This window comes from Elephantulus edwardii, unplaced genomic scaffold (assembly GCF_000299155.1).
Source record: "Elephantulus edwardii isolate Elephantulus edwardi_28Jun2011 unplaced genomic scaffold, EleEdw1.0 scaffold00016, whole genome shotgun sequence".
In the NCBI taxonomy this organism is placed as follows: Eukaryota; Metazoa; Chordata; class Mammalia; order Macroscelidea; family Macroscelididae; genus Elephantulus; species Elephantulus edwardii.
In genome coordinates, this window is record NW_006399766.1 from 29,033,247 (window position 1) to 29,048,979 (window position 15,733).

Consider the following 15,733-nt stretch of genomic DNA (forward strand, 5'->3'; position numbering starts at 1 on the left):
AATGAAGTAAATTATAGTAATAAACCTCATTGCATCCTAAAGAGAAAAAGCTCGGTAAATTCCAGTGGGGAAATGCCCCGGCCCAGGGTTTCATAAAGACAGCTTTCACGTAACTCTTACAAAGCCCTTCCAAAATGTCATTCTCCAAGCTTTGAGTTAGTCCCAAGAAGCTGTGTCAGAGCATCTTTTACTCTGTTCTTTTAATGGAAACTACTCTTAACGATTTTCGGCCCAGGACTGCACCTGACTGTCTTTTGGAAAGCATTTCTACAGTACCAGCCCTTAGATTCCACTCCTAGGATTCTTACTCAGTAGCTCTGGAGAGCAGCCTGGATAAGTTTATACTTTAACCAGGTTCTCAGGCAATTCTGGGCCATTTGACAAGGTTTCTAGAATTTCTTGCAGGTCTGATGTCTTGAGTCTGTAAATCACTAAGCAGTTAAAACAAATTATTGCTAAACAAGTGCCAAGAAAATCAGCCACAAAGCTTATGAGCCATTTTCATAACTTTTTACTCATTGATGCCTTGATTATTTTTTCTATATGCTACATGATTTGAAAATTATCAAGAATTGTGCTGACCTGGAATAATATCAGTTTACTGTGTTGCTTCTCTTGCCCCCCTCCCACACTCAAGACAAAGAACACACAAACACACACATGTGAATGTATTTTTTACACTACACTCACGTACCTGTAACCACGCACATGTTCCATACTCACATCTTTGTCATGAGATGTCAGCTCTACACAGTGGTCAGCCTGTTCCTTCGTCACAGTCCCTGCTGTATTTGAGCCCATCACTGCAGCCTCCGTGCCAGTCAATGTCCTTGAGAGTCCTGTTTTCTATCACAAAGCACGAGGGCCTTCTCCAGGATCGATCTTCCTAACAACGTGGCTGAAGAACAGGAGATGAAGTCTTGCTATCCTTGCTTCCAAGGAGCATTTCTGGCTGTACTTCTAACGCGGATTTCTGACAGCACAGGCTTCTGACAGTTCATAGTTTATTCAATATTCTTCACCACAATTTCAGGGCTTCAGTTCGTCATTTCTCCTTACACACTATCCAGTTTCACACGCTTATGAGGTAATTGAAAACACCTTAGTCTGTAAAGCGACCTGCCATCCGTACTCCTCAGCACGTTGAAGACGTCTTTGGCAGCAGATCTGCCCAATGCAATACATACTTTGATTTCCTGACTGTTGAGTCTGCGGGTGCTGACTATGAATCTAAATGAAGTGAAATTTTTTTAGTGTGTTTTTGTATTTCTTTTAATTTTTTTATTAATTTTAATGAAAGTTTACAGATACTTTGGATTTCCAGTCATTCATTGTTGCACTTTTCTCCCTGTCCGCCCCCTCCCCCAATTCACTCTTCTCCTTGAAAAGTGAAAGAAAAACTCTTTCATTGGTATACAATCCCCCCTCCTAAGTCCACTCCACCATGCAGCCTTTATTCTGGACTCCTGTCATGACAATAATGCCCAATAATATATCCCTTTTAAACAGTTTTCTCCCTCATCTGTTTCAATGCATCATTCCTCCCCTCCTTTTCTGTCTTCCTTCAACCCCAATGTCAATCCCATTTTACAACAGTGGTACTATGCAATATTTGTCCTTTTGTGACTGAGTTATTTCACTCAGGATAATGTCCTCCAGGGTCATCCATTTTGCATAATATTTCATGAGTTCCTTATTTTTCAAGGCTGCATGGTAAATGTGTGTGAATATACCGGAGCTGCTTTATCCATTTGTTTCTTGATGGGCACTTGGGTTGCTTCCGGCTCTTTGTTATTGCAAACAAAGCTGCGATAAACACGGGTGTGCATATATCTGCTTGCGTGACAGTTCTGGTTTCTTTAGGGTATATTCCTAATAGTGGAATTGCTGGGTCAAATGGTATTTCTATTTGAAACTTTTTGAGAAAGTGCCATATAGCCTTCCATAGTGGTTGCACCATTTTACACTCCCACCAACAGTTTCCCCACAACCTCGCCAAAATTTGATGTTTGCTGTTCTGTTAAATTTTGCTATTCTTACTGGGGTGAGATGATATCTCATACTTGTTTTGATAGTTTCCATATTCTTGTGATGGTGAATAATGCTGCTATGAACATTGATGGGCTAGTCTCCTTTTGTGCCTCGGTTCTCATTCTCTTGGGGCATATTCCAAGCAGTGGAATAGCTGGGTCATATGGAATGCCTATGTTCAGCTTTCTGAGGAAGCACCAAACTGCCTTCCAGAGTGATGGTGGTAGTTGTTACGTGCCGTCGAGTTGCTTGCGACTCATAGCAACCCTATGTACACCAGCCCTAAACTCTGCTCTGTCCTGTGCCAATCGCACTGTCTCTGACACTCCCATCCCAATTATCCCAGTCACTGAATCAATCCACCTCATAGAGGGCCTTCCTCTCCTGCGCTGTCCCTCCACCCTCCCAAGCATGATGTCCTTCTCCAAGGACCGGTCTCTCCTTACAACATGTCCAAAGTATGTTAGAGACGGAGCCTCAGAATCCTTGCCTCCAAGGAGCCACCCGGTTTAACCCTTTCCAGGACAAATCTGTTTGTTTTCCTAGCAGTCCATGGTATTCTCAATACTCTTCTCCAGCACCACAGCGCAAGGGCATCAATTCTCCTTCTGTCCTCCTTGGTCATTGTCCAACTCTCTGATGCATAACAAGTGATTGCAAAGACCATGGCCTGTATCAGATGCACCTTAGTCTCCAGAGAGACACCATTGCTCTTCAGTACTTTGGAGAGGTCCCTAACAGCAGACTTTCCCATTGCAATATGTCTCTTAATTTCCTGGTGCTGAGAGTGTTGACTGTGGAGCCAAGCAGACTAAAGCTGTGTACAATCTCAATCTCTTCACCATCCATCCTGATGCTGTCAATTGGCCCAGTGGTGAGAATCTTTGTCTTCTTGACATTGAGCCTCAATCCATTTTTAAATCCCACCAACAGGGACCTCTGGTGGCCTAGTGGCAAGGAGCTGCAACTACAATCCCAGAGGCGCACGGTTCGAATCCACCAGATGCTCTGCCGGGAAAAGGAGGGACAATCTCCTCCTATACCAGTCACATCTGATTTGACGGTACACTCACACAAAAATAAAAAAAAAATCCCACCAACAATGTATAAGAGTTCCTATCTCACCACATCCTCTCCAACATTTATTACTTGCTTTCCTATTAAACTTTGCCACTGTTACTGGGGTGACATCATATCTCATTGTGGTTTTGATTTGCATCTCTCTTATTGCCAGTGATTTGGAGCATTTCTTCATGGCAAGGATCTCATACAAAAAGTTTACAGAATCCTACAGTGTCTCCACAAGAAAAAGACTGATAACACAATTACAAAATGGGCAAAAGACGTAGAAAGAATTTTCACAGAGGAAGATACTTGGATGGCTAACAGGCCATTGCTTGTTTTAACAAGGCTTCTGTTTTTCTTTGCAAAACTACTCAGTGAGATGTGGACATCTGGTAGTAATAATCCTTTATAGGCAAAACTATCTGAAGCACAGAGGGTTTAAATTTAGTATCCCTTGTGAAGTGGCATTGTAGAACTGGAGTTCTTATCCTGACCTCCTACCTTTGGGATACTTGACTTAAGCAACATCAGTGTGTGTCGTATCTTCAGGAGTGACCATACTGATGCCATAAAGGACACTTTGCTCTGATGGCAACTTCAACCTAACTGATTTTCACTTTTAAACAATAAATAGGTTTAAGGTAGTTGGGGAAGTACTTAATGGAGATGTGACTTAGAGGACTATGGAGTAGGGAGTCTTCTACTATCTTTCTCCTGAAAGTCAAAGCCAAAAATTAAATTAAGTTTAAAAAAAATGAATATGACAAAGGTATTGCTGGAGAAAATAAAATTATACACTACCTTGAGGAAGCTCAGAGTTGCAAAGCATGAGAAATCTATTGCTAGAGTCCCTTGCCCAGAATAGTGTTCATTCCATTTTAAATGTCATAGAAGTGCATTTATGTCAAAAGAATGATACCTAATCAAACTGACAATGACTCAATGATCAGCACTGGGCAGAAACCCTTTTGTGAAGTGTTTGCCATGCAAACTGATGGAGAACTTAATTAAGATGATAACTCATGTCTTACCAGATGTCACAGCAGTTTCTCAAAGGCAAAACTGAGCTGTACCTTTAAAATATTTTTTTAAAGATCCTGCATATATTTTCAAGATTGTGTGAATGAGTCAAGTACCTAGATGAGATTTCATCTACAGTCTGTAGAAAGAGTTTCTAAATTCTAACTTAGAAATCACTGCAAAATGCTCTCTGACTCCAAATTTTTTTAGGATATTGGGATACAATCAAGATTTTTAAAAATTTATTATTAATTTAAATGAAAATTTACAGAGACTTTGGATTTCCATTCATTCATTGTTGTACTTTTCTCCCCTCCAAGCTCTCCTCCCTGGTATACTACCCTCTTGGAAAAGTAAAAGGAAAAATTTTTCATTGTTTTACAATCCCTTCCCTCCCTGGTCCACTCACTCCACTACGCACCCTTCGCTCTGGACTCCTGTCATGACAAAAATACCCAATCACATATCCCTTTTAAACAGTTTTCTCCCTCATCTGTTTCAATGCGGTATACATTATTGAACCCATCTTTCTCACTCTCCCCCCAACCTCAATGTCAGTCCTGTTTTACAACAGTGGCACCATGCACTATTTGTCCTTTTGTGACTGAGATACTTCACTCAGCATAATGTCCTCCAGGGTCACCCATTTTGAATAATATTGCATGAGTTCCTTGTTTTTCAATGCAGCGTACTATTCCATTGTGTGAATATACCACAGTTTCTCTTTCCATTCATTTGTTGATGGGCACTTAGGTTGTTTCCAACTCTTTGCTATTGTGAACAAAGCCACGATAAACATGGGTGTGCATATCTGCTTGGATGTTGTTTATGGTCTCTTTAGGGTATATTCCCAGTAGTGGAATTGCTGGGTCAAATGGTATCTCTGTTTGCAACTTTTTGAGAAAGCGCCACACCACTTTCCACAGTGGTTGCACCATTTTATACTCCCACCAACAGTGAATAAGGGTGCCAGTTTCTCCGCAACTTCGCCAGCATTTGTTGCTTGCTGTTCTGTTAAATTTTGCTATTCTGACTGGGGTGAGATGATATGTCATAGTTGTTTTGATTTGCATCTCTCTTAGAGCTAGGGATATTGAACATTTCTTCATGTGCTTGTTGGCCATCTGAATGTCTTCTTTGGTGAAGTGTCTGTTCATGTGCTGTGTCCATTTTTCTTTTGGATTATTTACCTTTATCTTGTTGTGGTGCTCAAGTATTTTATAAAATCTGGGTATAAGTCCCTTATCTGACATGTCATTACCAAATACTTTTTCCCAGTCTGTGGCTTCCCTTTTTACCCTGTTGGAAAAGTTTTTGGATGTGCATAGAGATTTGATTCTTAGAAGGGCCCATTCATCCATTTTATCTTCTCCTGGTTGTAGGTTTTTCAGGATACTTTGAAGACTGTTTATGTTGTAGATTAAGACTTCTAGCGTTCTTCTAAGTTTTTCTTTAATGAAGATTATAGTCCTTGGTTCCAAGTCCACTTTAAAAAGAAAGGAAATAAAAGTAATAGCTCTGGGTATCCAAGAGAAAGAGCATGATAGCAAAGTTAACTGAAAATTTAAGAGCATTGTAAAGGATTTCAGAGAGAAATTGCACTCTCTTTGGAAGTCAATTTATTTACAAGAAGAAAATAAAATATAGGGCTAGCAGGACTAAGAAGAAATGCTTGGTATAACTCTTTTATATATACCATATATCATTTCACAAACCCCTCAGAACCACTCTACAAAACAAGCCTAACAAGTTTCATGTCCACTTCCTAGATAAGCTCTTGGGGTTGGAGTGGTTGGCTAATGGAAGTCTCCAAAGAGTGGGTAGAGCAAATGAATGGAGTAGGAAAGTGCATACATACAAGTTACAGAAAGCCAAGTGCCTTCTCTAGAATGTTTTGCCAGCATCAGATGAAATCTTAATCAATTGCTGAATACTGCTTTTCCACCTTGATTTCACAATGGAAGGAAGTAAATCATAAATCTGGGGAGTTATGAAGAAAATGTTGATGCCTGGGTTCCACCCTCATATTTTCTGACTTAAGTCTCTTAGGCCACAGCCTGGCCATCAGAACTTTTAAAAAACAATCTAGGCAAGTATAATGTGCAGCAGCTTAGGAACCATAGGCCTATATAACCTTTACAAGCCTTGGTCCTGAGAGTGTTATCTTAGTCACCACAACATTCAAAGGAAATCCAGTTAATGGAAGGTTTCGTTCATTTATGGAGTCTGTTGTTACGTACTCAGCATTGTGGGAAAGCAGACAAGAATCCCAGAATACTCGCAGCCTGGTGAAAGAGGCAGGCACAAATTCAAGCAGCAATAGGGCAATTTAGAATACGTAGTGGCTATGATATGGACCAAGCTCTGTAATGTTTAGAGAGTAAATATTTGATTTGGATACTGAGAGCTTAGGGGGGGATTCCAAAAAGAAGATGGTTTTTGGAGCTGAAACAGAATGTCTGAGTTGGACAGAGCCTAAGTAGGACAGCTTTTGAGGCATGAGATGGGGAGAGGGAGGAAGGAAACGAGGAAGACTAAAGGCCAGAAAAAAGGCCGAAGACACGTCATCAGGAGGGACATTATTGTCATTGATTATTTTAAAGAATAGGTTCATTTGGGTGAAAACCTCACACCGTTCTAATGTCTTTTTAATAAGAACAATTTCCTACTTGCCTCTTACCCCACAAATCACTATTTACAGTCCCTGGTGTATCCTGCGACAGCTATTTTATACACATAAATATTTAGCGAATCCAAATCTCAGTCCACAAGAGCAGGTATTCAAGATATGGAATAGTAATTTTTCCATAGTTGGGCTGAATTTTTATGTCGAGTTTCAATTCTATCTGACAAAGGCAATCTAACCTTCACCAGCTCACACAGTATACAGGAAAACACATATATAATCTGTAATCAGTTAATTGAGGCCATGCCAAAATAAGGTGACTTCTAATCACATCTAGGTTCTAAGAAGAGGAGCCTAGACACAGACACAAAGGAATATGGACGGCATGTGAGGACTGTCCGAACGCCCAGGAATTCCTCTGGCTGCCAACAAAAAGCATATCTACACAGTCAAGTGCCTGATTTGAACAGTTAGCCTGTACAATTATGAGGGAAGAAAACCCCTTCTGTCCTTTAAAGTCACCCACTGACAGCATTTGTATTCTAGAAGTACAGGCAATTGAGACGCAAACATATAGATCACTTTCTTAAATAACATCTATGTTCTAGGAATTCAAATTTATTTAGTATCAAAGCTTCGTGGGAAAAGAGGTTAATCTGATTTGACACACCAACCATCTACCCTGGAAGTTCCTACACATTCCTCATAGCCATCTCTTCTTCAGTCCTTTCTCCCTGCAGCACGCTCGTGTTCTCTCTCTCCCCCCCCTTCTCTCTTCTCTCTCTTTCTCTTCTTTTTCTTCTGTCTCACAAGAAGAGACTTGATCCTGTTAAGTTCTCAGGAAACTCAGATTCAGGTCCATTGCCACTTCCATATTATTCTATTTTTTAAAAATTTATTTTATTATTTTTTTGTGTGTTCATCAAATCAGATCTGACTGGTACAGGAGGAGACTGTCCCTCCTTCTCCAGGAGAGCATCTGGTGGATTTGAACCGCATGCCTCTGGGGTTGCAGTGCAGCTTCCTTCCACTAGGCCACCAGAGCTCCCACTTCCATGCTATTCTAACGAACAAGGAAATCATTAACATTCAGAGAGAACTCTGGGAGGCCAGTTCAAGTCCAACCACCTACACCAGAATTACAAAATGGTGGCCTACGGATACATTTTGCTTGGTCACCCAACACTTTTATTTGTTTTCCTTTTAATGTGAACTGGTTAGCAACATGCAAACATCAAGCTACCCAAAGCGATCCCATTTCTGTCTGATGAAAGAAAAATCTAATCTGGTTTTCTTTCCGCTTTCATGGTTACAGGCCTGAGGGATTTGATGAGACCTGAATGAAGACACCACTGGGGATAAAAGCACTGGCAGCTTTCCTTTGTTTACCTCCTCTGAGGTAAGATGCCCTCTTGCTTTTACACTGTCACTTTGGAAATCTTTTTTCTTCTAGGCCTTTAAACTGGCCAAGGACCAGGGACCAAGGATTTCTTTCAGGTGACGATGAGGAAGGATGTCAGCTTAAAGGCTAAGCTGTGCGTCAGCCAAGTGATGGTTTTTCAACTGCTTTGTATGCATCTCAAAGTTGGACAATGAACAAGAAAAACCCAAGAATAAGCGAGACCCCAGAAGAACTGAAGCCTTTAATTATGGTGTTGATAGAGAGTATTGGATATGCCATGGGCTGCCAAAGAACAAACAGATCTGCTCCTTGGAGGCAAGAATGGTGAAACACTGTCTCACTTGCTTTGAACATATTTCAGGAGGAACCAGTCCTTGGAGAGAGACATCATGATAGAAAATGTGGAGGGTCAGTAAAAGGGAAGAAGGCTCTCAACAATATGAACGGACACAGTGCCTACCACTATGAGTTTGAGCAAGATAGAGATCGTGAGGATATCGCAGGATAGGGTCGGTCCTCTGTTGCTCACAGGGTCGCTACAAGTCTTCGTTGACTCAGTGGCAGCTAACAACAACAGCAATCTACCTAACCAATGTGTCACTTTAGATGAATTTAGTCAAATAAGTGACTGCCTTCACTCCCTTTCTAGAACCCTAGAAACCCCATCACAAACATAGCCTCTCAGTTTTGCCTGTTAGTAAGCACAATTTAGAAAAAATGAGTTCAGAAGACTGAGTAGAAATGTCAGAGATTTAAGGCGGTTAGGGGACTATGTTAATCACCCAAGGGAAGAGAAAAAGATCCCAAATTATATAAAAGATGGGGAAAGATAGGAGATAGGATATTTTGTAACTTCTAAAAAGAAATAAGAGTAAATATGAAGAAAGAGAGCATGGGGTATTTCAAGGCTGGTGCCCAGACTGTTGTATTGAACAATGAAGCCATTAACTGACTCAGAGTATGTAGAGCATGGACCCAAATGCCTTAGCTTCATGGAAGGATAATTACTCTATTTTGGGAAAATCTAAGTTTAAGTTGTCTCCAGAATATCCATGAGGAGAGGCTCAGGAGCCATTTGAAACCAGGCTCTAGGAAGGGAGAGTGAAGATAGTAGGCTTGTATTAAAAATCTTGCCTGCAAGAGGATTCTTTAAGAAATTCTGCACGAGTTATATATTTAAATGTCTTGATGGAAGAAGGCAAGATAAAATAGATTGAAGTGCTGGAGAAAAATAAAATGCCTGAGGGATTATAATGAAGTCGAATCAAATAGACCTACACATTTTTATTAAAACACTTTTAAAATTTTCCATCTTGCAACTGTGTCTATGAAACAAGGGCAATAAAGGGAAAAATTACTTGATTAAGCATAATAAAAATAATTCCCATAAAATTAATCACAAAACACAATAAGCACGAGTATCTAATCTTTCTTTCCCACATACAATCCCCTAAAAGAAGACAATAGCTGTTTTTGAAACAGATGTTCTTAAGCAGAGATCTTAAAGAAAAAATATTGTTAGATTTGACAACCTGAAAATGTATAGCTCTTGTGAGACAAAATTAAAACATTATTAAAAATAACAGGCAAAGGATAAAATGAAGAAACAATTGCAAAATAAAGTATATCAAGAAGTGATATCTTTAATATATAACAAGCTCCAGTAAATCAACAACAACAACAACAACAAACCAGCTTGATTTAAAAAGAAAGAAAGAAAACACCAGCAAAGGTATAAAAAGGAAATTCACAAAAGGGGGAAAAAAATTGCAATTACACAGTAAGCCAGGAAAGAAATATTCTATCTCACCAGTAATTTGGTGAAATAATGAAAACTTTTCACTGATCAAATGCAAGAAATAAGTATATATCCATAGAGGAAAAGAGACTCCGAAAAACAAAAACGAATTGGGAGGCATAGCACTCCCTGACCTCAAAACCTACTACATAATGGGAGTAACCAAAACAGCATGGTACTGGTACAATGACAGGCACATAGAGCAATGGAACAGAATAGAGAACCCAGAAATGGGCCCAGCTATCTATGGTCAACTGATATTCGACAAGGAAATAAAACCTATCAAATGGGGAAATGACAACCTCTTCAATAAACGGTGCTGGCAACACTGGAGTGCTACCTGCAGAAAGCTGAAACAGGATCCACATCTCACACCATACACCAAAATCAACTAAAAAAAAAATCTACTCAATGTGGATCAGAGACCTAGGACTAAAGCCCCAAATCCTAAAGTTCATCAGAGACAAACTGGGATCGAGCTTAGAGGGCCTAGTCTATGGGATAAAGAGACTGCTAAATACACCCAGAAATTCTCAATCTGGAGAGGATAAAATTGATGAATGGGACTTTCTAAAGATTAAATCCCTGTGCCCATCAAAAACTTTTTCCAACAGAGTGAAAAGAAAACTTACTGGCTGGGAAAAAGCATTTGGCAATATCATTTCAGACTTATATCAAAAGTTTAGAATCCTACAAGGCCTCCATAAGAAAAAGACTGATTAACACAATTACAAAATGGGTAAAAGACTTTTCACAGAGGAAGATATTCAGATGGCCAACAGACACATGAAGAAATCCTAAAGAAAGTCCTCTCCCAGAATCCCACCATTAACTGTCTGCAGTATGTGAAGGTTTCCAGTGTTCTGGCTTCTAAGTTAGTCATCTTTTTACTATACTGCATATTCATCTCTACTCCTTTCCGTACACAGGACATTTAGTATTAGGGAGCTCTGCTGGCCTGCTGGTAAGGAGCTGCACTGCAACTCTAAAGGCATGCGGTTCAAGTCCACCAACTGCTCTGCAGGAGAAAGATAAACAATGTCCTTCTATCGATTCACTGACTCTGAAAACCCACTGGAGGGTTAGCTCTGGGTCAGTTCCAACTCAACAGCACACAACAAGAATTTTTAATATTAGTCTCTTTCAGATTAGAATAGAAATCATCTGTAAGATAAATGCTGCTCTCGATGTACCTTGTATTCTCTCTCTCTAGAGTGCGTACAGAAAGTGTATTCAGCATCCATTATATTCCACACAAATAATTTATACACACACAAAAAGATACGTAACCGAGATCTAATGTATATAAAGAATACATAAGTGGACTTGGAGAACAAAGACTCCATGCGTAACATCAAACTTTTTAGGAGTGTACTAAGCTAAGGAAAATCTCTGGGAAATTCACAATGTCTATGCCAAGTCACTTCACGGAAACAAGTGTGCCAAGCTTTGTAGTTCCTCTCAGCATCTCTGGTTTCTTGCACTTCTAATCCTGTCTTCCCATCAAGTCTGCCATTTAGGCTAGATCCACTATTGCCATTTGATGTGCAAAATATCAGTAAAATCTTTTGTTCTCACTCTAGCTTTCCATAGTCTGGGCAAGTTGAGGTCTTGGTTTGGGAAATATGTTCTTGGGCCATTTTTATTCTTTCTTCTTATTCTGTGACTATAGCTCTTGCTATGGTTTCATTTCTGCAAAATGGGAAAGACAGCGCTTGTCACCTCCTGATTCGTCTTGCCTGTGTTTGCTTTCCACAAGCCCTTTCCAGGGTCCAAGGCCACATCAACTCCTGACCCAAACAAGGCCAAGTTAACTGCTGGGGCTTGGAAAGTGATCTCCATTAATCCAGGACGCAGGGCTCAGAGATGAGCCATAAACACTGTGGAGACTGGGATCATTTTCCTACTTCCTTCCCTGTGTTGCCCTATCTTTATGACCAAGCTGCTGTCTCTTTTCTCTGCCAAAGTATCCATTGTGAGAGTAGCCAGGAGGCGGGAGCGGCAGCGCCGTTGCTTCTTTAGGGGATCTCCAGATGACCGGTTCGAATGAGTTCAAGCTGAACCAGCCGCTGGAGGAAGGCATCTCCTCGGTGAAGTTCAGCCCCAATACCTCCCAGTTCCTGCTGGTGTCCTATCCGGTGCGGCTCCAGTACCAGCACACGGGCGCCGTCCTGGACTGCGCCTTCTACGATCCAAGTGAGACCTGGAGTGGGGCCTTAGATCACCAGCGGAAAGTGCATGACTTGACTACTCATCAAGACAATCTCGTTGGAACACATGATGCCCCTATCAGGTGTGTTGAATACTGTCCAGAAGTGAATGCGACGATTACTGGAAGTTGGGATCAGACAGTTAAATTGTGGGATCCCAGAACTCCTTGTAACGCTGGAGCCTTCTTCCAGCCCGAAAAGGGGTACACACTCTCAGTGTCTAGAGACAGGCTGATAGCGGGTGTGGGACCTTAGGAAGGTGGGCTTACATGCAGCAGCGCCAGGAGTCCAGCCTCAAGTGCCAGGCCCATTGCACCCGCGCCTTCCCCAACAAGCAGGACAGAAATTCCACTACTGGGAATATACCCTAAAGAGACCATAACTGACACCCAAGCAGATATATGCACACCCATGTTTATCGCAGCTTTGTTCACAATAGCAAGGAGTTGGAAACAACACAAGTGCACATCAACAAACGAATGGATAGAGAAGCTGTGGTATATTCACACAATGGAATACTATGCTGCTTTGAAAAACAAGGAACTCATGTCCTCTGGGTCCCTCCTCTTAGGGTTCTGTCCTAAGCTCTACTGAAGGCCAAGTGGCTGTTGAGTACTTGCGCCCGAGCCCTGAGGTGCAGAAGAAGTATGCCTTCAAGTGCCACCGACTAAAGGAGAATAATATCGAGCAGATTTACCCAGTCGACGCCATCTCCTTCCACAACATCCAGAATACATTGGCCACAGGTGGTTCTGATGGGTTTTGTAAATATTTGGGATCCATTTAACAAGAAGCGGCTGTGCCAGTTCCACCGCTACCCCAGCAGCATTGCGTCCCTTACCTTTAGTGATGATGGCACGACGCTGGCATCGTCATACATGTATGAAATGGATGACACGGATCTTCATGCGCCAGGTGACAGATGCAGAAACAAAACCCAAGTCACATGCACTTGACAAGATTTGATTTACTTAAGCACCATGTTGATGACGATAAAACAATTTGTTCTCCCCAGTGTTGGATTTATTACTGTTAACAAAGAAACCAGGCTGAAATAGAATAATATTAAAAAGAACATGAAAGTTTATGAAAAAAAGACATCCATTGTATTTGTGGGGCTCTGAATCTGCCCCCTCTTCCAGGGCCCAGACCACCCAAAGCTATCCCTTAACTAGTTCACATCCCTGTTTCTTCTCCAGGCCCAGTCGCTGATAAAACAGGAGCATGCTGGACTTTGGACCCTAATAGCCCCACCAGCAGGGCCTGTTGGCCGGTTAGGATTCTCTCAAGAAGGCTGAGAGTGTAGCCAGCTATTTACTCTGCTTACCTCTCTATGTTTTTGCAGAAATATATTTAGAGCTGGTAATATTAAAGCCATCGTACCAGCCTTAAGGATAATTGAGACATTAAGGTCCCTGAACATGGCTACATTTGAAGGGGAAAAAAAAAATAAAACAGAAGGCTGAGACTATGAGGAGCACCTTTGGGCATCCTTTGGGCATCCTTTGGGTAAATCTGCAATTGGACCAGTAAAACCTCTACCCCTATTCAAACCAACTTCCCCCACTTCTCCGCCCTGGGAAGTGCTGGCGTTCCAACATGCCTCATCCCCAAAGCACCCAAGTAATGACAACATCTGTTCTGCTTCCCTCACAAGGCCGTTAAAAGCACTGCATGAAACAATCAGTGTGAAACCACTTTGAAAAGAGAGATTTATTCAAATGTGCGTGCTGCTGCTTCTTGTTTATAAACAGTTATTAGAAGCATTTCCCTCTCAAAACTTGTCAGAGACAAGCTGTATGCTTGGAGGAGTATGAATTTCATCACATTTTTAGCACCTCTCTGGTCTGTTTATATATGTCTCTCTCTCTCTCTAGATAGAGATAGATAGAGAGATAGATAGAATACTTTCACCTTGTAAGCCTGTTTTCTCTGGTTCCATTCAAAGGTGGATGACTTATCTCTCTGTCAAGGGCAAGAACAAAGCTGACTAACCAAAAAGGTACCGGCAGTCAGGAGATCAGGAGATATATTGCACTGGGAAAGTCTGTGGTCAGAGACTTCTCCAAATTATTGAAGAGCAATGATATAAATTTGAAGACTAAGGTGCACCTCATTCAGGCTTTTAAATCACTTGCTGTGCATCTGAGAGCTGCACAATGAATAAGGATGACAGAAGAACTGATGCGTTTGAGCTGTGGTGTTAGGAGTGCTGAATATCACATGGATGGCCAAAAAGAACAAACAGATATGTCTTGGAGAAGGTTCAGCTAGAGTACTCCTTGGAAACAAGAATGGTGGAGCTCCACGCCCCATACTTTTAGCATATTACTAGGAGAGGCTATGGAAAGGTGGAGGAACAGCGAAGGAGAAGACCCCAAGCAAGTGGATTGACACAGTGACTGAGATAATGGGTTCTAGTGTGTCAGAGAGTGTAAGGATGGCACAGAACAGGCCAGGGTTCTGATCAGTTGTTCATCTGGTAGCAATGGGTCGTACTCAACGTGATGGCCCCCAATAACAACAACAGTTAGAAGGGAGCTGCTGAAAAGGTCAGCATGGTCTTTTTACATTTGCATACAGTTGTCTAGTTTATGAAATGGGTGCATCAAATGGGAACACAGAGGAAAAGCAGGGTGACTGAAGTTGGAGAACACAGAGGAAACAAACACAAGGCTTTCAGAGCCCCAGCTCTCAGCCGACTCCTGCGATGGCCCCCGGGTGCTGCTGTGAGTGCCAAGGGAGGCACCAATGACAACGCTTCATCCGCCCCTCGAAGGCTTCCTCCTGACTGCACGCTCTAGGCTGCAGGCCCATCCCACAGCAGCTCGGAGTGCTGGAGAGGAGACTGCTGTCTGCACGATGAGGACACAGTAGAGAAAACGAATGTGGAAGAAACAGCAACAAAGCTACCCTAAACCAGGAGCAAAATGGCTTGCAACTGGCAAATAGAAACTCTGAAACATTCGGTCAGCAGGATCCCTGCTAGCGCAGTGGTTGAAACACTCAGCTGTCAACCAAGGCTCAGCGGTTTGAACCTAACAGCCGCTCTGTGGCAAAAAGCCGAGGCAGCCTGCTCATCTGGCGATCCGGCAGTTCTGTTCTGCTCCACAGAGTTGTTATAAATCAGAATTGGCACCTTGGTAGTGGGTACATTCCACAAAGGAATTAAGGTGCCATGTTCATTCATCACCAGTGGACCCCAGAGACTGTGTCTTACTGATAACATGTGACAGACACAGGCATGCTAGTCTAGTCTTGTTCGCTTACCCTCACAGTCAAACCATATGCCTAAAAGTAGGATATCAGGTTCAAACATTCTGTCATTGTTGTTGGGTGCAGTAAAGTTATGACGCATAGTGACCCTGTGAACCACATTTCCGAAGCCTGTCCTATCCTGCGCCATCCTCACAATCTCTGACACACGTGAGCCCATTGCTGCAGTCACTGTCTGGCTGAAGGTCTTCCCCTCCTTCGTTGACCTTCCACCTTCCCAAGCATGGTGTCCCTCTCCAAGGAATAGCCTCTCCGAGCAACATGCCTAAAGGATGTGAGATGAAGCTTTGTCACCTTTGCTCCCA

At 41.9% G+C, this 15,733-nt stretch overlaps 1 pseudogene; it reads left to right on the forward strand.

The window, feature by feature from the left end:
* The first annotated feature begins 11,975 nt into the window (after positions 1-11,975).
* On the forward strand, positions 11,976-13,118 carry LOC102847929 (annotated as a pseudogene).
* The last annotated feature ends 2,615 nt before the right edge of the window (positions 13,119-15,733 follow it).